Genomic DNA, 22,889 nt, shown 5'->3' on the forward strand with positions numbered 1-22,889 from the left:
ACTTCTAATTTTTATCCTTTACTAAAGACTTTGAGTTTTTGGTTAAATGTCTTTGATATTAGATTAGGCAAATTAAAGGTAGAAAACTTAAAATACAAGGAATAAAATTCTATCAAAAGCTCTCAAATTTCTCGACGATGTTGGTGCAGAAAGCTAAAAAGAATCCCAGGTACAGGAATGACTGCTTCAGAATTTTTGACTTTTGGGGGAAAACTACATTTAATCTCTTACGATTTTTTTTATTACCTTTGGAAGAGAAATTTACTGTTACTTTACTTAACTTTGGTCTTTTCAAACTAAAGGATTCTTAAATTTCCCCCAGGAAAAGTATGAAGTTGACGGCCTTGATTGGAGAGAAGGCACATTTGAAAAGAAGAAACAGAGCCCAAACTAAGGCTAAAACAGAATTTAAAAATAACAGCCTTCATAGTTAGGACAAATGCAAGAAATGTATACTTACTGGAGAGCTTTCATATTTAAGAAAAGAAGAGAGAAGGAAAATCAGATGTAAACACTTGTTTTTACAACACTTAAAAGTGCTTTTTGTCTAGTGATTCCCCAATACCTGGTACATTCGGCAAGACTCATGGCCATGTCAGCCTCCATTAGTGGGAAAAGTAGTTATTACCTAGAGTACGTATTTTGGTGATCCCTTGGATTCCAGCAGTCATTTGCAAAGATAGAGGATGCCAAATCAAAAGTCACCAAAATATATTACACTGCAGAGCACAGATGTTAAATCTATGTTAATTTGTCTTGCTTCTTATGCCAGACCCTCAACTCCTAAATTTCTGTCCTTGGTCATATGTGAGAGAGTATAGACAGACACTGGAAACCCATCATCAAATCTGGAAATGTCTTGATGATGTTATAGTCTTGGAAGGTGTAAGGGGCAGACAGTACAGTGTCATAATGTACATTTCCTAATATGTTGAATGTATATGAGAAAGAGCATTCTAAGCAGTGTAAGTAGTCAGCTCAATTAGGGTTATTTATTTTCTTTGAATAATGTATAGGCTTTCCCTGATTTTCTTAGAGAAGCTTAGCAAATGTATTTCCCTGGGATTTCAGGAGAGCCCATCTGGTTCACTTAATTTATACATAACCCAATAAGAATATCATTAAAGTTAAGAAGAAAGGACGAAAACTCACTGGCCTCAGTGTGTTGTTTTAGTCCCGTGTGCATATAAAAATGAGCTGTCTGATTCAATCATCACAACACCAGGAAGCCTTTGGTTCTTTTTTGGCAATTCAGTCTTAAAAGAGCATTGCTATTGCCTAGTTTTTTAACCCCATGTCATTAAGTTTAATCCAAGGAGGAAAGTACAGTCCATTTGGAGGCAGAAAAGGTTGAGAAGTAAGTTGGAATCTCTATTATGTTCCCAAATTTGTTAATCTTGGCAAATAGACTCTATCAGAAAGCAAGAAAAGACCTGTTGCTCAGAAAGCTCACAGGAAAAGCTTTTCTTTTGGGTGGTAGAACAGGGGCCTCTGAAAGGTGCTTGGGCCTTATTTATGTTTTATTTCCTCTATTGTGCCCCCCAAAAAGTGACTTCACTCTAGTTAGTGAGAAATAATGAGAGTAATTATAGCTTCCACCATAGCTTTTTTGGACATATTTTCTCTGACAGTAATTTAGATACCTTTTTGAACACAAAGGAGTCTGAGAAAGAGCAGTACCTGCTCCACATGAAAGATGGAAAGTGTGTGTGTGTGTGTGTGTGTGTGTGTGTGTGTGTGTGTCTCCCATGTGCATGCACATATACTTGTTTCTGTATGTGTTTGAGCACAAAGAAAGGTGTAGGAAATGGGTTGAAAGAAAACTTAGGGGTTATTTTTAATTTCCCTAGGCACTGATATATGTTTCTGTATTCATGCATTATTGTTGTAAATTTAGATATCCAATAAGGTAAGGAAATTTGTATATGAAAAGTGTATATGAAGCGGTAGGGGAGGGAGCAACAACTTTAAGGTAAGCTGAACAAGTGAGTAGGAGCCACCTTGTAGGAAGCTAGAGCATATACTGGTACCCAGACCCACCTGTCATGGTAATTACGGCATAGAAGCCATATACTTGTCTATTAAATGTTAAGCAGTCTGAATGGCTGGAGTGGGTAGACAAGTATCCCAGAACAGAACCTAAAACAAGTCACTTACTTAGGACTCTTACGTTTTTAAGGAACTACAAGGAGGACTAGCATATTTTAACTTAAAACTGTGTTCTTTTTCTAGACCAGTTTCATTTTGTTTGCCTCAACTTGATTCATTATATTTTGGTCCAGAGTTAGGGGTGCATTTCTTTTAATTATTGGGATAAGTAGTATCTAGTAAACCAAGTTCTAAAAATAAAAACAAAATAATAACACTTAAATAAGGTTTTAGAAAACATATTTAGTTGCATGTCAACCTATTAAATCAGCCCTAAAATAGAAAAGGCTAACATTATTTTGGGGTAGCTAACAGTATGACAAATGAGATGTTAAGACCCATTACATAATGACAACACACATCCTTGCACATAAATTATTAATGTTGACCAAGTTTTAATAGAAGAAAAGTTCTGATTGGGACATTTTTATTTTCCTCATACATTTTCTCATTTTATGTCACATGGCTTCAAAGAGAATAATTGGTAACACTTCAAGAAATAGGCAAAAAAAAAACAAAAAACGAGCAGTTTGATGCAGAGCAAAACAGAGCTTTAATAAAAGGAGGAGCTTGTTAAAATTCTTTTATCACTGCAATTATTCCCTCTAGAAAGAGACTGAAAAAAAGAAAATTATTGTTTCTACTTAGAACAATGGTTCTCAAGTAGGGTTGATTTTGCTCCAGGCGGACATTTGGTAGTATCTGGAGATATTTCTGATTGTCAGTGGTACTATTGGAATCTAGTGGGTAGAAGCCAGGATCCTTTCATTTACAGCATAGTCTCCACAATAATTATCCAGTTATATGTGTCCAGGTCGATGAACTCTGACCTAGCTTGAAGTAAGTATGTAAGCATATAAAGTTTGAACCTGTGACCTTCATTACCTGAACCCCATTCATGTAGGCTGAAGAGCTGGAATCCGCTCAGACTGCAGGCTCTGGCTATACACAGTCCCCACTTTCCACGATGCTTCTCAGTACCTGCTCCACATGGCAGGTATTCCCTGCCCTTAGATTTGTTTGCCTTTGAAAGTATGACAGTAACTGAAAAAATTTTCAAACTTGGGCTTGCATACCTGGATTAGGGGTACAGGGTCAAGTACTGTGAGTGTTATACAAAGAACTGCCTTTACAAACACTTTTTTTTTATGACCATATGTCTTTCATTAAATAAGAAATACCCAATTTTTTTAAATGTGTGCAATTTTAGCGCTTCCACTAAAATCCCATTTCAAAATTGGAATGCTATGAAAATTAAAAAGTTAATATGTTTCTGTATTTAAGCATTAGAACAAGACATAAAAATAGACTCAGTAAGGTGCGGTTAAAATCTGAGTCTTTATCAAGAAAAACTGTTCCAATGTTCCAAACTAAATATCATTTTTCTCTTTCCACGTGGCCTGACAGTTCAATTCGTGGATTGTCAACCAGAAAACATTTTTGACTGAGGTATGGAATGTGTTGTCTTCCAATCACATTTTTTTAAAAAGTCACTGTAAGATGGCCAAGACATTCAGACCCCAAGATAAAGCCACCCACATCAATTTGCTCTGCCCACTCAGAGCTAGGTTTTTTCAAGCATGGAGGCATCAACTTTGATACTCTGCTTTTTCTCAAATGTGAAAAAATTGCTGAAGTCAGTGTAGTAGCCACGTCTTATGAAGGCTATTAACAATTTTACATTTCTAGTTCACGCGAAATGATGAGAGGGTGATAATGATAATGAGTTACAGAAGCATAAAAATATAAGATGTATACTATTGTAGATTTTCAGGGTGCAAATGTCACATCAGACAGGGGTGGGCATCTTAAGTTTCATCTTGGATTCTATAAAATAGTGTGATGGTTGTGGTCCAGGAATAGGGTTTTAACAAAGATGGTGTATTACAGCTGCTTCCCAAATAGGAGGGCCTCCCATTCTGGAAAAAGCAGTTTCGTACCAGGCAGGGAACATTAGGCACAGAGCTGGCACGACAGCATTTTGTGTGATTTTCTGCAATGAGTTGCATTGATTGAGTCATTACTTAATGTTTATTGTCTGTTTTCTTAGCTGAACTTCCAACTCCATGAAGATCAATTCCTCCTATGGTTTTGTTAGCTTATTATACTTGGGACGTAATAGGTAGTGTGTAAATATTTGTGGAATGATTCAATGAATGAATATAAATGATGGAAGAAATAAGTCAAACTGTGAACTCAGGCATCGAGTTTCAAGGGCAGGAGTAGGTGTCAGTGCGAAGGAGGGAAATCAGGGAAAGTAGGAATACCAAAGGGAAAGGTTGTGACATTGAGACAGAAAGTAATTTCCAAGCTGTTAACCTGGTCACCTTGATGGATTCACCTGAAGTTACTGTAACCAGTTCTCTAACATATACTTAAATGTTTACATTGCCAGACTATTCACACACCTCATTCTTTAGGGCTAGGCAGAATGGTGTGCTAATGGAATAAATTGTTAGGGTTTTTTTCCAGTATGTGTAACTTAAATCTGATTAAGCTTCATTTACTTCCAGCTTGTTCTGCATATATTGTACCATGGGAAAAAGAGCTCTTTATATCTTAACTAGAGGCCCGTTGCACGAAGAAATTCCTGCAATAGGCCTTCCTTCCCTTGGCTTCCAGTACCGGTTTTCCTCCAGCACCGGGACCCAGGCCTTCGCCGGCCGGAAGTCTGTCATCTTCGTCTTCGCTGCAGACTCCTGGAGTCTGCAGTCTTGTCTTCGCTGTGGCACTCCACTGCTATAGATCCCTTCACGCCCCCTCCCCCCCCGCCCCCGCCCGTCCTCCCTCTCATAGCAGGCCTCCTGCCCCGCCTGGCCACTGCACTCCTGGAGCAGCTGGGTGGCCGCCATCTTTGGTCTTCTAATTTGCATACTCACTCTGATTGGCTGTGGGCATAGCGGAGGTATGGTCAATTCACATGTTTGTCTATTATTAGGTAAGATGCTTTTATAAATAGGGATGGTAACATTACTAGGAACAGGAAATCCCTCAGGATTGTTTTGTTTCTTTACTCTCTCTGCACTCCCAGGTCAGGGATGGCTCTCCTTCCCTTCAGCATAGAGTTAGGACTTTGCTTTATCAGTCATTTCTATGCTCTTGAATTTTCACTCTTCTACTGGCTTTTTCTCCTCTGCATATATTTGTATACTTATATGATATATGAATATACATGTATACATACATGATTTGTATACTTACATATGTGTACTTCACTTTTTCCTTTTCTCTACCTGGCTTTTCCATTGAAAACTGATTTATTTCAGATTGTCACAACTGGGCTGAGGGGTACTACTGGCATCTAATGGTTAGAGGCCAAGGATACCCCCAAACATCCCATAAGGCACAGGACAGCCCCCACAAGAATTATCCTGCCTAAAATGTCGGTGGTACTGCTCTTGAGTATCCCTTCAGTAAACATTATTTTCTCCATTCTAGAGATGAAGAAGGTGAGGCTTAGTTAACAAACTCTCCAAAGATCACGTATCAGACACATGGGCATGTCAATATTTGATGCAAACCCAGCTTTTAATCTAGAGTTAATGTACTTTTTAATATGTGTATTCAATTTCAGTCTAATTTTTATTGTTACATGTAATTTTAGAGTAAATGTCTTTGTGTGTAATTCCTCATGTATATTTCTGATTATTTCTTCAAGGTAGATTTATAGAAGTGGAATTAGTATCAAAGTGATGAATAATTACAGTTTTTTTATTCAGGCCACCAAATTACTTTGCTCAAAGCAATTCACATTGCTAGCATCTCACCTAACCATAACCTACAATGAGTATTACAGTTTGCTTTTACCTTTTTATGTAATCCTCGTGGCAAGGGTTAATCAATGCCTTTCCCTTAACAACTACAACAACAACAAAATAACAACAGTAGGGGAGGCTGGGGGAAGGTCAATGGGGGAGAAAAAAAGGAGATATATGTACTACTATGTGTAATACTTAAAACAATAAAATAAAATTTAAAACCAAAACAAAACAACAACAACAAAAAAAACCTTTTGCTCAGATAATCTCCTTTACCTGCAAACCTACTGATCCTTTTGATGAGAGGGACAGAAGAGTGCAGTTTTAAAGCTCCGGTCTGAGCTCAGCTCCCAGCCCTGTCACATAGCCGCTGGGGGACTGCACTTGACTCTGAGCCTCTCTCTTAATTCCTTCAGTGGAGCTTGGTGTGAACTTCCACCTCACAAAAACTAAATGAGCTAAGACTTGTGATGTATGTAGAACAGTGAAGGTGTTGGCCATCTTCAGTGTCATTACTTTCAGTACTTACATGGTTTTTTAAGCTTTGGTAAAGTGCCATGTTCTGGTCCCAGTGGTTGCTCTGACTCCCAGTATTGTCTTTATTCTGCAAGTAGCACTCTTTTCCAAGAGTGCTGTGTTCTAAGGTCTTTCTCTTTCCTTAAAGGCATCAGTCTATTGCTGAGCGACTCTTGACTTTTACATCCAGAATTTGTTCCCAGCAGTGTTCTCCTATACCCTACCACTCAGCCGTTCCCATCTAGGCATCCCAGATCCTCCTCCTTGTCGTTCTCAGCTCTTACATTTTCTTTATATATATTATTGATTTTTTACAGAGAGGAAGGGAGAGGGATAGAGAGCTAGAAACATCGATGAGAGAGAATCATCGACCAGCTGCCTCTTGCACACCCCCCACCAGGGATGTGCCCGCAGCCAATGTACATGCCCTTGACCGGGAATCAAACCTGGGACCCTTCAGTCCGCAGACCGACGCTCTATCCATTGAGCCAAACTGGTTTCGGCAAGCTCTTACATTTTCTTACATCAAAGTTTTATATGGCAGCATTTACCAAAGTATGCTCAGCCTATTTTTTTTTTCTAAAAGAGATTTAATTTGTTTGGGTTACACTGTATTCTTCATCTCCCTTCTGGTAAGACACAGAGTATACTAGCACATTTTAAAAATCGAGAGTACTTGCCTGGATGGCATGGCTCAGTGGTTGAGTGTCGACCCATGAACCAGGAACTCATGGCTCAATTCTAGTTAGAGCACATGCCTGGGTGGCAGGCTCGATCCCCAGTAGGAGGAGGCAGTGATTGATGATTCTCTCTCATCATTGATGTTTCTATCTCTCCCTCTCCCTTCCTCTCTCTGAAATCAATAAAAGCATTTTTTTTAAATTCTAGAGTACTGGAATAAACAAACATGTAAATGTGTTTGACTCCACAATTCTTGAACTTACTTTATCAAATCACCACCACCCCCCTGCCATGTTTTCAAACAGTACCTGTCACCATCTTGTAGTATCAGTGTTGGGAGGCGGGGCTTATGCTTGCAGAGCAGGTAGAGGTAGAGGTAGAGGACTAGGAGCAGCCTCTAGCTCAGGGTTTCCCCACTTGGCCCATCTGACCTGCATTGGCCACACCCAAGTTACTCCTTAAAAATAGGAGCACCTGGACCTCCCCCAAGTCTTATGAATTTGAATTTCTGAGGATGGCTCCTGGGAATATGCACTTTAAATACGCTGCCACAGTAATTTTGACAATGTCTAAATTTTGCAGTTACCACTCTATATGTTAACAGCAGTCATTAGTATAAGGTACAAAACCGATGAATATGATGAATATTTCCCTTATGTGGCCCTCAAAGAAGATTTCACACCCACCACCTTTGGTTTTACTGTGAGGTAGATTGATGTAATAATGTTAAGAATCATGCCTGAGATCAGGGTTTATCAGAAAGCTGGCTGTCTCATCAGCCCTTCCCAAGTCCCTGTTGGCTGTGAGCAATCGCAATCATTTCGCCAGTAGCTGGGGAGCCTGTGAATGGATTCTGTTCACAACTCTGACACGGATGGTGGGGACTCATTCTGTGTTCGCATTGAAAACGACTTTTGGCAGCCCCCAGGCTGGAAGGAAGATCGGGAGAGGCCTAATACATGTCTTCATGGCACAGGATCAGAGCAGCCAAGGCCACCAGGGGTGGTGTCCCCAGAGCTCAGACCAGCTCACTCTTCTGTGTACATTTGTTTGTTCAGGGAAGTCATTATCATATCTCTTTGTACTTTTGTGCTAAGGGGCTCTGAGAACTTCCAGGGACTTTTCCACATGAGCCTAAGTGTGTAACCAGTACTTCACTTTGGTTATAACTCCAGAGGGAAAGTGGGTCTGAACCTGACACATATAAATAGTAGAAAGTTTATTTGTGTAGGTTTACAGTTTCAATGTTCTTTCTTTCTCTTCCTTTCTTTCGTCTTACCTTTTAGCTTTTTTGAACTATTCTGCTGAATATATTAACTTGTGAAAGGCATGTTCACATTCTTTCCCGTCAGTGATTTAGTTCCATACTTTGTACCCTGCCAAGTTTGACCACACTGTTCATTGACACTTCTTTTTTTTCATAGAAAATATAGTTGGATTGCTTTTAAAGGAGAGTTGAGGATAACCTCTGTTTGGGATGTATTTTGGATGTTAAGTTGTTCCTTTTCAATGTATAAAAGAGTTTCAGTCTTGGGATTACTTAGAATCTACCTTTTAATTACAATTCCTTCTTGACTTTTAATGGTTTTTAAATTTTGCATTTGCTTTCCTTGGGGGACAGGGTAATGCTGTTCTTGAAAATTTCTACCCAAACTTTATTGTCCATTTCCATCTACTTTCCACTGGTCTGTTTCTAGAACATTTGCATTGGCTTATATTGCCTTGGAAACCTTATCTCTGTTCATCACTCTTGCCCTTACCCTGTTATCAGCATGAGACAGTCATCTGCTAAGAAATCAGTGATGCTCCATCAAAATACTGCAGTTGATACAGTTTTTCATGCTATGCTTGGAGGTCAGAGCACCCAGAGGTACAACAAACACTTGATGTCCAGCCATATTTTAGGGCAACAGCTTCCTGAAACTCTAGGTCAATGTACTTGCCTAGAGTTTCCTAGGTAACCTCCCAGTCTCTGGATAGGTAAAGATAACCTGAGAACTAGCCTTCTTTCATAAATCATTCCTCCTTGTCCTGTCTGTTGAAGTTTGATGTCATTTATTGCTTCTGTCATTTCACTTTAGTTCAGTTCAACAAGCCTTTATTGAGCACTTGCTAGGTGCCAAGAATACCGAAATTACTAAGTCATCCATTTCTGTCTGTAAGGAGCTCCCTGTGTTACAGAAACTTAATAGGAGAGGGTGATAAAAGGTGTGGTAAGTGTTCAATGGCTGATAAGGAGCACCTGGTGGTCTGGGGGACAGGCAGGAGAATAGCATCCTAATGGAGAACACCTGACTGCTGAGCTCAGCCATGGTGGGACCTATGCCCAAGCGACAGGCGGGGATCAGGTCGCCGAGGACAGTGTACTTCATCCCGTGCCATCGAGATGCCATGAGAGTTCAGAGTGGTGATTCAGACTGTTTAGTCTAGTGGCTGTGTGAGGGATAAATGCCATGGGAGCCAGGAGACCGGCAGCCATGTGAGGGATAAATCCTCATAGTAGTTGAGGAGGTGAGCGCCCGAACCAGGCGAGTTTAAGGATAGATGATGGTGTTAAGTGAAAACTGTGCCCCTTTCCAGTCTTTTGGGTTAGATTCATTCTGGGAACTTAGTAGGTCATCAGAAGCAGATGTAGGTTGACACATTTTCTTGTATTATATGTTGTGGGTTGCCTGCTTCTCCTACCCAGGGCAAGCTTCAATCTGTCCCCATGACCAGTCCCAACTTATTTTTGTTTCCGTCTCCCAGACTTTTCCCCTGCCTGGCTCCACGAGACTGCTATGCTGCTGTGACCATCCAAGTTAATTCTGGCCACTCTCGTGAGCTCTTCCTAATTACAGTCGCTGACAAACATTGGGTATCACAGTGAGCTTTCCCAATGGCATGACCCAGAGTGAAGAATAAGTAAGAAGAAATAGTATGAGCCACCTTTCATTGATTTTTGGTAGGGTTTGTTTTTATTAAATCAATTGAAACATGTCAGTATTAAAAAAAAAAAAGAAGCAGCATCAGTGGCAAGCATATTGTAAAAGTTAGAATCTATCACAGCCTTGTCCTGGGCCTTGTTCATTTCCCCTCAGAAATCTCTAAAGCTGTTTCTTGTTGTTTTTTCCTGATATGAGCCAGTTCCTTTGTTCTTTTCCTTTTACATTTCTCTCTCTCTCTCTCTCTCTCTCTCTCTCTCTCTCTCTCTCTCTCTCTCTTTTACCTTTTTGGGGATCCTAAGAGTGTTTTAAAATGGTAAATTCTTTAAGAAACCTGCAAAAAAATAAAAACCTTCTACAGCAATAAACTTGGTTTAATGTGGTCATTTTTATCACAGATCAGGCTGCCCAAGGCGAGCAAGCTCAGCCAGTAATTTGGGAAGCCTTTGAAGCCACATGCACATGTATACATTAACCTCCCAAACCAACCATGATTTTAATTAACATAAAATAATCTAAAGGCCTGCTGATTAGACACCGGGTGGCTTTGACGAAGTATTCTGGGCAGGGGGTGGGGGACAGGGAACAGAGAATTCTGACCACTCCTATCCCCCAACAAACAGGACTTTCTTTAATCATTTAGAAGCACTTCTCTCTCTCTCTCTCCCCCTCCACCCCCCCCTCTCTCTTCTCTGTGTGTGTGTGTGTGTGTGTGTGCTCAAACTTTTTTTTCACTATGTTCTTAGAGACCCAAAACAACAAAATTCCAAAAGCTTTTGTTAATTAGAAAGAGAGGAACTGAAACTGTTATAGATTATGTCAGTGAAACCCCACATTAGGAGAGGAAAAAAAGTAGAACTCTAAATCTCTTTTAAAGCATCTGATTTACACCAAACTCTAGTAAATTGACGTAGGCCGAGAGGTTTCATTCATTTCTCCCATTTGCCGAGTGGGACACAGGGCGGCTGATTCTCCTAGGGACAAAGCAGAAAGGATTAACTCCAGCCAGCCTTGCTTTTTATGTTACGTGGTTTTGAGTTTCAGAGGAGCGGAGTGCCCTGTGAATCATGGAAGCAACTGACTAAAAAAGCCTCAACCCTCTAACAAAAAGCAGATTTTTTTCCACGTTTCTTCCAAGTTTTATTTCACATGGAAGTCTGAGATACAGACTATTCTCTAAAACTGTAAGGAAGCGTAATCATTCTTGCTGTTTGGGGGTCACCCAGAGAGAATCGTGTTCAGTATGTGCCCTTTTTTTTTTTTCCCTAAAAGGTTTATGTGGACTGAATGGCTCAACAGAACAGACACCACCACCTCCATTTTATTATACGTGTTATTTACTGGGGTTTCCCTGAAGAAAGCTTAAGAATTCTTTCCCCATGAGTCACTGACCAAGTGATTGTTTTTTTAAATATAAACTTTCCCTCAGCTGGTCAGTTTGGAACAGTCTTCTCATCTTCTGTTCACTTCGGGCTGCTCGCCTTCATCTGTAAATGATCACGTCCGTAGCCAACTCGAGTGGCTTCCACTGGGCCAATTTCTTTCCATTTAACTCTCAAGTTTAAGTAATCAACAGCCCAGTCAGGCAAGCGTCAGAGGACTCCGAATGTGACCTACATCAATTATATTTTCATTGCTTTGGCACCGCGCCCCTGCTCGGTTTAATTTCGGCTGGAATGAGTGAGATGGGAAATTGCGCTCTTTTTTTTTTTCACCCAAAATTGTTGGTGGCCTCCATGCCCAGGTCACATTACCCTCTTACCTTGGTGAGTGGGTTAGAAGATAGTTGTCTCTGCTCTTGTCTTCTTAGTGAATAAGAAGCTAGAATGACAACCCTTGCTAGTAGCTGAGCTTTCTAATTAAATATTGACACCTTAGCAAAGGTGTCAATATGCATGTTAATCAAAGTTAACATTTTGCCCATGGAAACAGCCCTGTAATTGCAGTCTTCCATTCTACAGAAGCAATGTTGTTTTAGAGAACATTTCTGAACCCCTTCCCACCCACTCTCCCGGTGGCTATAAGCAGCCCGGCTGTTGCCAGCAGAGTGGTCTAGAGTCCCTGCTAATTACCTCCTTCCACAGCTTTTGATTTTGAGCCCAACTGATGGCGCCAGGGGCTGAACCACAGTCAGATCTACAGGCCCCGGATTTGCCAAGTGGAATCTATGCAGTTTGTTTCCTTTCTCACAGTGTTTTCATGATGGACTCGGCTCAAACTGGAAATAGACTAGGAATTAGTTCAAAATATTAATGGCTGATGGCTTAAGTTTTGAGAAAAACAGCCAAGTGTGTGGAAGGGAATTGGGGTATGCGGGGGGTGTATAAGAGAATGAGCGGGGCAGGCATGCGTACAGACATATCACAACATTTGTTTTTCTATAGATCTTGGCATTTTTAAAGTTATATTTTGCTCACGACACTAATACTGAAAGCTTTCAGAATATGTCCCATTTTATAGCCTCATAAAGATTTTATTCCGTTGTCTGTTGATGACTAATATGTAGGGTCTCCTGTCCAAATCAGATGTGCCTAGAATTTTAGCTAAACTGTCATCCTTTAAAAATATATCTTGGAAGAGAAAAGAGAATTGTGCTCATAGAGGGGATAAGAATTCTCCTTCCAGAAGATTCAGTGGAGTTAGCCTGGGACTCCCACAGTTAGTTATCTCTCTGTTTCATAGAAAATAATCAAACACAAAGCTTTAGTTTCATCACATTTTAAAATGTTCATTTCTTAAAAACTGTTTTCTTAGATGTATCTTGCTTTCTTATTTGAGGTTCCTTCTGAAAGGGATATCGATTATGATAGAGAATAATGTTAGGAGACAAAACACTTCTCAGACAGCTGCGACTTAAAGACTACCTAAGAGAACTAAACGTTTTGCTCCCTATCAGTTTGGCTCCCCAGGCACTTAGGGTGGAATGGTCATAAATCAAGCATTTCAACAATCTCCAAGGCAGAGTGAGCTGAAATTTAGCTCTCAGTTTCTATATTGATAGGAAGTCAGAAAATTATGCATAATTTTAAAGAGCAGAGCATCTAAACCATACATCTCTCTCTCTCTCTCTCACTCTCTCACACACACACACACACACACTGTTAACCATTAGAACAAGTGCCCCTCATCAAATTTATCAAACTTTTAATTGTAGTTGTGCCCACTTGATTCACTCATTCAGTCCACAGCCATTTAGTTAGTGCCTTCTGTGTTCTGGCACTGTGTTTAGAGCTAGGTGCATAGTGTGAAACAATCCCTGTTCTCAAAGAGATCCCAACCCACCAGAAGAGACTGATAAGAAAATCATTTATCATTACCTGGTAATGCTGTAATTGTTACATTAGGAAACAGAGATAAGGGGTACCTAATTACGTTTTCTGACAAGCAAATATGTGGGTCAGAAAATGCTTTGAAAAGGAAGTGATGTTTGATATGAGTTTTAAGGGTACAAAAAAGAATCTGGGAGAAGGCTGAGGTGAGGGGAGTGGATCCAGGCAGAGGAATAGTGTACATGAAAATTCAGAGAAATTAGAGTGTGCTGGGGGAACTGAAGATAGATAGCTATGACTGCATGAAGTCTGTGTGAAGGTATACAAAGGAGGCTGAGGGGTGGGGACGGAGACAGAGGACCAATCTTGCTGAGCTTTGTATGCCATGGACAGGAGCATAGACTTTCTCATAAGAGTACTATGGGGTCATTGAAGAAATTTAAACCTGGGATCATTTTTATATTTCAGTAAGAGTGTTATACTAGGAGTGAGCAAATCGATTATGACCTAGGACTGAAGATTAAGAAACTTTGCAATAGAAAATAAATATTGAAATGGGGACAGATAGACTTCTACTTTCAATAAAATGACAGACCAGATAACCTGGTGGACACGCCCACACCATTATAGTTAAAATTGTGAATGTAAAATTTGTTTTCTAATGCCTTGCCAAAATGGATTGAAAGGAAAGGATCCCCAGAAATCAGGAAATGATGTGAAGGTAAGAAACCTGAGAGGTGAGCAAGTGCTAAAGCTGGTTTCATCCCAAAGATTTCCCCCAAACTCGGGATGGTGAGCCTTCGTCATGGTGGCAAAAGAAGGTCTGGGAGCAGGTGTATAACTCAGGACAGTCCCAGTTCTAAGGAGTCTACTAGACTGTCACACAGCCTGGCACTATAAAAACTGCAACCTTAGCATAAGGGATACTAGAAATAAACCCAGTGTCCAGAGGATGGCACAAGGAAATTACCCTTTATTGACCTTGGCACTAAATGGGAGGAGGGCAGTGGTGGAGATCTGCCTTCAGACAATATAACCACAAATCTGCCCTTATTTGAGTATAACGTCTGAATTCATGCTCCGTGTATGTTATGAGAAACCTCAAGTACAAAATTTCATTTTCCTGGGTTAGTAATACCCCAGAGAAACTAGCAGAAGCAAACATAAATTCGCTATGGGAAAATGCAAGTTTAACCCAGGTCTTAAAGAACTCCCTCTAATAGAGTTCCAAAAATGAAGAGCTCACAGGAAGAAAGGAAGGGGGGACAGACGGAAACAGCCGCTGCTGAGAACCAAGAAAAACAACACACAGTGAAACCAGACCACTCAAGAAAAGATACTGGCATTATTAAGCACAGAAATAAAATTTCAATGTTTAATAAACAAAAGAGAAACTTGTAAGCATGAGCAAAAAAGATCAAGCAGACTGGCAGGGAGAAACTTCTAGAAATGAAATATAAGCATTGAAATAAAAAAAATCAATAAAAAATTTCCGTGAAGCAGATTAGACATAAGCCAGTAGAGAATTAGTAAACTGGACAATATGTAGTAATATGAATACACTGACCAAAATAAAGCTCAGACGAGAATAAAACCCACAAAGAAAAAAATTTATATCATAGTTAGAGTAGGTCTAACATCGAATCCAAGTTCTAGAAGGAGACAGAGCATGGGTAAAAAGGCATTAGTCAAAGAAGAAATAGGATGTTCATAGCTGCACTGTTCATAATAGTGATAATCTGGAAACAACCTAGATGGCCATCACTAGGAAGGCAAATGAATAAATTGTAGAATATTTTCATATGGGAATATTAGCATTCCAAACAAGTGAGCTACAGTACATCCAAGCAAATGCCTGGATTAGCAATATAAGTGAAACAAGATTTTATAGAGAATATTTCCTTTTTGAAATTAAACACAACTGAAAAACATAACTCTTTAAACTACATATAGATGCAATAAAACAGTAATAACAGGAAAGTAAGAGAATGATGATTGTCCTCACTGATGGTTAATTGGGTGGCAAAGGCAGGTGAATTGGTTGGTAAAAGGCTGGACAAAGGGATGATTCACATCCTTGGTGGGACAGAGAAGGACAGTGTGAGTTTGCATCACGCTACTCAGAACGATGCACAATTTAAAACTTATGAATTGTTTATGTCTGGAATTATTTATTTATGTTTTCAGACTATAAGAGGTTGACCCTGGTTAACTGAAGGGAAACCAAGGAAAGTGACGCTTGCAGATGATGGAGGACTTTTGCATTGCTTTTCCAAACTGTGCAAACATGATAAACATAGTAGGCAGAAATTTGTATATTTTTACCTTTCAACTAATCACTCTGCTTTCTTTTAAATAGAGAAGATAAAAATAAAAGCTATTACAGAGTGTCTTCCTCCTTCTGATTGGTTGGTGGCAGTTGACTTGGTGTTTCCACTCTTCTTTAGGACTTTTTGGTATGGTAGTAATATTGTGAAGGTGCTCCAATTTTTCATACCCTTCCATTTTATCTCATTAGTGAGTGTATTTCGTGTAGGTAGACTATTCTTCCTGCTAGTGATATAATATGCTGATGATTCCAGGGAGTTGGATTTCTTTTCTTTGCAAACCACTTGGTAATTTATATCGTATTCAGACTTTTAGAAGATTGCTTAACTATCACTGTATAACTAGAGAGGAAGAACGGGAGTACTTAGCTTTGGGGAAAATAAATGTAAAAACAGTTCTCCAAGGAGCACAGCATTGCCTCAAAGTGGATTACTTTTCAGAATCTCAGGGACTGTGGCCTGCTAGAGGACTGTTCAGAGAAGAAAACAGCTCCGGTTCTTACATTACGCTTTCTTTGTGTAAAGGTGTTTGCTCTCTTTTATACAAGACACAATTCATAAGATCTTTTCATGTCAGCAGGGAACTCATCTATCTGCACATCCATGGGCCCTGACGGCTGTTAACAGCATGGCGTGACACTGCTGAGCAGTTCAGGATGCGGGCGGGGAGGAAAAGGAGTATCCTCCCATCACTCCCAACTGAAACAACACCAGGGAATGTAGGCAGGAGGAATAGAATTACCCAAAATGGCCTCGGCTGAAATTCCAAGTCTCCCAGAGACAAAAGTACTATTCACCTCTTCTTCCTCCAGACGCCTGAAATTCATTTGCATCCACTGACATCCTTTAAATTATTACCCTCCTGGGAAAATCTGAAACCGTCCCCCCAGAGAACACTTCATAAACATTTAGTTGTTTCTGATCAGACCATCCTGTGGTATCCTAGCAAGGAGAAATCACAGCCAAAAATATAGCAAATGTTTGCTATCTACATTCTCTTCATTTCGGGGACTTCCTGCAGCATTTTTAAAGTGGTTGGGACCTACTTTATGCTTTCATGGTCAAAATCCCCAAATTCGGACTCCTCTCTGACCCTTTCCAATGATAAGTCTAAAAGAATTTCTTGTGTCCAAAGAAGATGTAAAATGGGAACTAGCAGGTTCCCAAAATTCAGCTGTAGAGTAATTGTTGGCTTCCTGCAGATACCTGTTAAAAATGTAATGTAATAAATGCTAGGTATTGTTGTTGTTTTTAAGTAAAATTGTTCAGCAACAAGAATTTAGCATTTTCAAAGCAGCCACATGGTCTGTTGCCCAGGACTCCCTTAAAGATTATTTTGCGAGGCTGTTCGACATCTGTCAGCATTTTCAGCATAAACCATCGGCTCAGAAAAATTCTTCAGGCTGAAACCTGATACATCAGGTCTCAGCTCAGGACCTTTTATGTGTGTTCAGGAAAATAATTTCAGCTGTTTTTGAGTTAGAGCGATAGAAAAAAATGTCATACGCCATTTCAAGACACACTCAGTTTATAGCGAGGTGAAAGGAAAACAGACTTCTCCCCAGCTAACACGGATGGGAAACAGCTACACCTTCTGAGAGTCGTGAAGTCTTCTTCACAACGAATTGCTGAAACAGTATGTCTTTATTGAAACTCTAGTGACCGCATTCTTGGTGGGACAGTATATGGAACACTGCCCAGCTTTAATTCCGGAGGTCAGAATGTGCCTACCTCTTGGCAGCTGAAGATGAATGTCTAAGTGACAAATTCCAACCCTTCAGCCCCACAGATCATTGTACAGCCAGAGAGGCTAATACAATAACCAGCAGCTTGCCAAAGGCACCGTGATCCACGGGTGGATTGTGGTTTTGCATGGCTTCGACATACATTACCTTGACGTCTAAAATTACTTCTTAGAGTCCAGCTGTGTGTGTGAGATACTGGACTTCATTCCACTGGGTGATCCCCTGTAGCCCACTTACAGCAGGAATGCACTTTTGAACCGAAAACTGTCACCACAAATCTATCTGTGAGTGCAGGAATTCGTGAAGAGTTCCAGTTACTGGTTTGCAAGGATTTGCCGGTGAAGGTAGAGAGAATGAGTCTTAAAATTGTTACTGCATTCAAGATGGAAAAAGCATTGTAATGAATGAGCTCTTTGTATTGATATTTTTGAGTTGACTATTTGGAATGTGAACTTTTTTCCCTTTTTATGTGAATGTTAATTGGAAATAGAAAGCCATGGTCTGAGCAGCCCTGCAGCCTCCCAGCCTTCTGTGCCAGATGTCTATATTTTAGAACTTCTCTGAACTAAGGAATCCTGAATCATTACAGCATAACCCTCATGGAAAAAACTTCCAAACTATATAAACAATTAAAACTCTACTAAATTCAAGTATATAGATATAGAAATAGAGACGGTATAGGTATAGGTATAGGTATAGGTATAGGTATAGGTATAGGTATAGGTATAGGTATAGGTACAGATACAGATACAGATACAGATACAGATATAGATATAGATATAGATATAGATATAGATATAGATATCTCCTTGACTTAATAGGACTTTTTTCCCCATAGAGAGGAAAATGTCTGCGTTTTCCTGGTTGATTTATGCTTACTGCATATTGAACTTAAGAGTTTCAAAAGCTGAATTTCGGTTCTAGCCCTTCAACTAATGTTGTATGACCTTGGAAAAATTAGGATCTTTTTTTGACTCTTAGTTTCTGGAAAAGAAATTTCTAATGTCACAAAGTTGGTCAAAGGCTCAAAACAAGTTATATCAGTAGAACAATTTTCAAGTTGTACACCTCTACATATATACAAACTGTATGTTCATATTTATACAAATAGTGCACAGTACCTTTACTAGCATCCAAGGAAACAGTTTACATGTCATGGAATCCAAGTAAAATTTGGCACACACACAAAAAATGGTGGTTAAGATGCAAATTGTTTTTAGTATCAACCTCTGATTGCACTTATTCATGGTTTACAAAGTGTCTTGTAAGATCAGTAACTATTCTGAACAGCTAATAGTAGTGTCAATACATAGTAGTGCTTAATACATAATGTGTTGATGTGCGTGTGTTATATGAAACATTTTATTCTGAAGAAAGAGACCTAGCACCAATCAGAGCTAGCCATCTTTATTATTCTAAACCGTACTAATCTTAGTAAAGGATCTTTACAATAGACATGTGGAGTTTGATTTTCAGCAGTTCTTTAGGCTAGCCATCTTGACTTCATAACATCCAGAACTATCAGATGAGAAGTGCTACTTTAAATTCCTAATTGAGCTTTCAAGAAAAATGAGAAAACCCTGTGGTGTGGAAATAAAAAGGATCTGGAAAGTAGAGGGGTAAACCTGTGGTGAAGCCACAGCTGTCCTTGGGGCACTGGCCATCACTACCCAAGAGCTTGGTGTTTATGCAGTCATATGGCCATTTTAAACTCCCAGTGTGAGGACAGTGAACACAGACTTGGAAAGAGACGTGCACTGCTATTTTTTGCGTGCTGGTACAAGCCAGTTCCTACATATGGCTGGATATATAACTGAATAAATTCCCAGAATGCATCAGAGAGAGAGACAGGAAATGTATATGAGCCATGAAGGACAGCCTGACATATGTTTAATCATCACTTCCAGAAAAGGATGAACATTTTCCTAGAATTAATGTAGGTCATGAATTCTAAGATCTAGCAGCACCACAGATCACATGCAGGTTCACATTGTAATGGAAATGTAGAACACGAGAGACAAAGAGACAATCTTAAAAGCATCCAGAGAAAAAGTAGAAATCAACTTCCAAGGAACAAGAATGAAGACTTAAGAGCAACAATGGAAACCAGAAATAATGGAATACTCTTCCAACTCTAAAGAGAAACACGGTTGACCTAGAACTGTGAAACCTAATGAAAGTATTATTGTAAAGTCAGTGCATAATAAAGACATTTCAAACAACAAAATAGAGTTTACCACAAATTGATGCATGAAAAAGGAACTTCTTAAAGAGCTAATTTTGGAAAAAGGAAAATCATCCAGTAGGAATATGGACAAAGAAATAGGCAAACATTTAGTTAAATCTAAGCCAACATACTAGTAAAAACAATAATAATAATAATGTCCAACAATTAAAAGTTATGTGAACATTGAGTTTTATTTGCCACAAATACTAAACAGCTTATTATGCATTTTATTATATTACCACTTATGTAAACAAACAATTGAATAAAGAAGGGAAAGCTCTTCTCTACAGCATAATTCCAATTCATACATTTAGAAGAGAAGATAGAAGTAGAAAATCACCATTTGTCAAATATTGCAGTAATAATGGTTTCTCTCAAGAATCAGGTATGGATGCAAAAATCGGTAGGTGAAAGCATGATGAGAAACCGGATGTTTACATAGTCTCTAAGTTCCATCCAAAGATGCATATTAATTTCAAAGTAATGCACAACCTGAATTTAATAATGAGGAAACATCAGCTAAACACAAATTGAGAAATACTATAAAATAACTGGTCAGTATGCTTCAAAATTTCCTGACTATCAATCATGTTGTGTGTTTTTTATAGGATGTTAACATTTTGAAGAATCTGGGCAAAAAGTATACAGAAATTCTTTGTATTCATTTTGCGGCCTTTTTCTATGACTAAAATTATTTCAAGATGAAATTTTAAGAGAAAACAGAAAACAAAGACAGGGTTATGATTGTTCCCCTCAACCTTTCCATCCTTTGGAGAAAGACCATTTATTAGTGCCCTCCTCTCCCACGTCTATCCCAAGACATGGATGCGGGTGTCAGTAGAAGGGGCCACGTGCAAGGCTCAGAAGGAAGGAAATGTTTGAGTCTGAAGCACAAGGTCCCCACTGTGTCAAATCAGCATGGTGGAGGCTATTAAAATGCCATCTTGTTCTCCCTCCCACCCCTCTCTCTTCCTCTACCTCCTCACTCCACATCCCACACTACCTTAACCCTATTGGGAGGATATACAAGGAAAAGAGAAAGAAAAAAATAATGGATGACTGTATTCCTTGGCACACGAATAATAGTTTCCCTTTTGAGGCTTCAAGAATAAAAAATGAGAGGCTTTAAATCTTGCTAACTTGCGCAAGAATGTATGTGTGTGAGCGAGAGAGAGGAAAGGAGGGAGGGAGGGGAGAGAGAGATACTGAGACGCATGCATAGATAAAAATGTAAACTACCACCGTGGAAAGAATAATTTTCAAAACGTAAAGCAGAAGAAAGCATTATTCCAGAATAAGGTGGGTTAGAGGCCAGTGGGAAAAGACCAACAGAGAATTTTGGCTAGAGTTGGGTGAATTAGGAAATCCCCTTTTCATAGCTAACTCTAAAGAGATGAGCCTTCTTTGCCAAGATGTGTTTATCAAATGTCTGAGCTATCTCGCGGGTGTGAGGTTTGGTTTAGCTGTGTACCAGAGCTCTGTATTTTTGTTTTAGCGGAATCCCTGCAAGACTCTCAGCTCCCTTCCCTGACTCAGAGCAGAGTGAGTGTTGGCAGGAAGCCTGTTGCCATCCTGCTTTGCTTCTGAGCAGGAGCCTCTCAGCCTGATGCATTGCTTCTCACAGGCGAGTCCCAGACTGCATTTGTGAGATAAAATAAATTGAAGTGAGAAAAAAAATATTGCCGTTGGTAATTCCTTCCACTTACCAAAAAAAAAAAAAAAAAAAAAAAAGTGGCAAAATTTCCAAGCTCGTCTGGACTCCCTTCTGGATCCAACAGGCTATGGAATTGGCGTAAGGAAAAACCACAGAGAGAGTAGCGGGGTGTGAATCCAGGCCACATGCCTGGTGCGCGTGCTTCTTTCTGGAGCATTCTGTGTTCCGTGAGCCGTCCTCTCTCGGGTCAATCGCTGGTGACTCAGACAGAGCCTGCGGCATCACAGAATTTACACTAAATATCCGATGGGCGTCTGGACACCTCCACCCCCACCCCAACATACACACTTAATCAGCCTCAAGTTGCTCAGCTTCCTACGTAGGTGATGGGCCTGCTGGCTGCCCGTGTTGACTTTGGCTGTAGGCCATCTAAACCAGCCAGCCCCTGTGTAAGCACTGTCTGCCTCAAGTGCTTTGGGGCGAGCTGCCTTCTAGAAGTCCTCTTGGTCTTCATTGTTTGGCCAGCCCTATGTTACTATATTTAAAATCCCTCCATCTGTGTTCTGTGCTCTGAGATAGGGAGGTATAGAAAATAGCGGCTCTGTGAATCGTGGAGAATGTTCAGTCTTCATTTCTATAATTTGGGATTAGGATTTTCAACCAATGTGGAACTTACAAAGTTGCTAAGTTTAAACCAGAACTTGGGGGTGGGGATTCATAACAGACTTCTGCTCATGCTGTTTTAAAGACTCCTGGTGTGGGTACCTTTTTATTTTTCGCTCACCATATGGTCTATTCAGAAAAGTTTTTTAAAAAAGTAAAACATTAAGTAGCTCTTGGCAGAAGGTCAAAACCAGCAATGCAGGGAAGGTATTTAAAAGTTTTTTAAGTGTGGCTATTTGTATAAGCAATAACTGAACATTTCTTACGACTCGGGAGGACTGTTTTCACAGTCTTTCATGGAAATATTTCTAGGCGATTTCTGTGGCTCTTTTCCTTGAGCTCATTTATTTGCTTTTGCCTCAGAACAGAGCGTTTTAATGAGCAGTTTTATGAGCCTAACCTGCGTTCTGCAAGCTCCACATGACTGGATTCCTGTTACACATAACCTTTGCCCTATTTTCCATTAAAACACAAGACTTTCCTATAATCGACTCCGTGCTAAGACCTCAAAGGGGGAAAAATGCAACCGATACTTCGGTCTGCTATGCAGACCCTGCGATTAACATGTTTTTGAAATACTTGTTGTTTCCTCATAGTTTCCAAAATTATACGTATTAATATTTTAACCTCAGAGTCCCTTCTTTTCTAAAACGCTTATATTCTCATCTGTTTCATGCCTTTACCACATCCCTCTGAGTAAATAGCTCATTCAGCTGTCTTTGTACCATCAAGGCAGGTACAAAGCAAGATGAACTGCAGATCATTTTGGGAATATGAACTTTCAAAATAATAAACTGCATAGTTTCTCAATCTTGTATATAATTACAGGGTCAGGCAGTTCCTTTTTACAGCCCTGACTCCTTCTGTTTGTGTTTTAATCCCAACGCAGAACAACTATTCCCCTCTTGTACACAGTATCCCAGATATTCTTATATGGAATGGCTTATTTTTCTCTAACCTGAAAAAATCCACATTTG

The 22,889-nt window shown here is 39.7% G+C and overlaps 1 protein-coding gene across 2 annotated transcripts in view; it reads left to right on the forward strand.

Moving 5' to 3' along the window:
- The window catches only part of DNM3 (dynamin 3), a 354,491-nt gene that overhangs the window by 306,887 nt on the left and 24,715 nt on the right, over positions 1-22,889 (forward strand). The window lies entirely within an intron of this gene.

This window comes from Eptesicus fuscus, chromosome 22, assembly GCF_027574615.1.
Source record: "Eptesicus fuscus isolate TK198812 chromosome 22, DD_ASM_mEF_20220401, whole genome shotgun sequence".
NCBI lineage: Eukaryota > Metazoa > Chordata > Mammalia > Chiroptera > Vespertilionidae > Eptesicus > Eptesicus fuscus.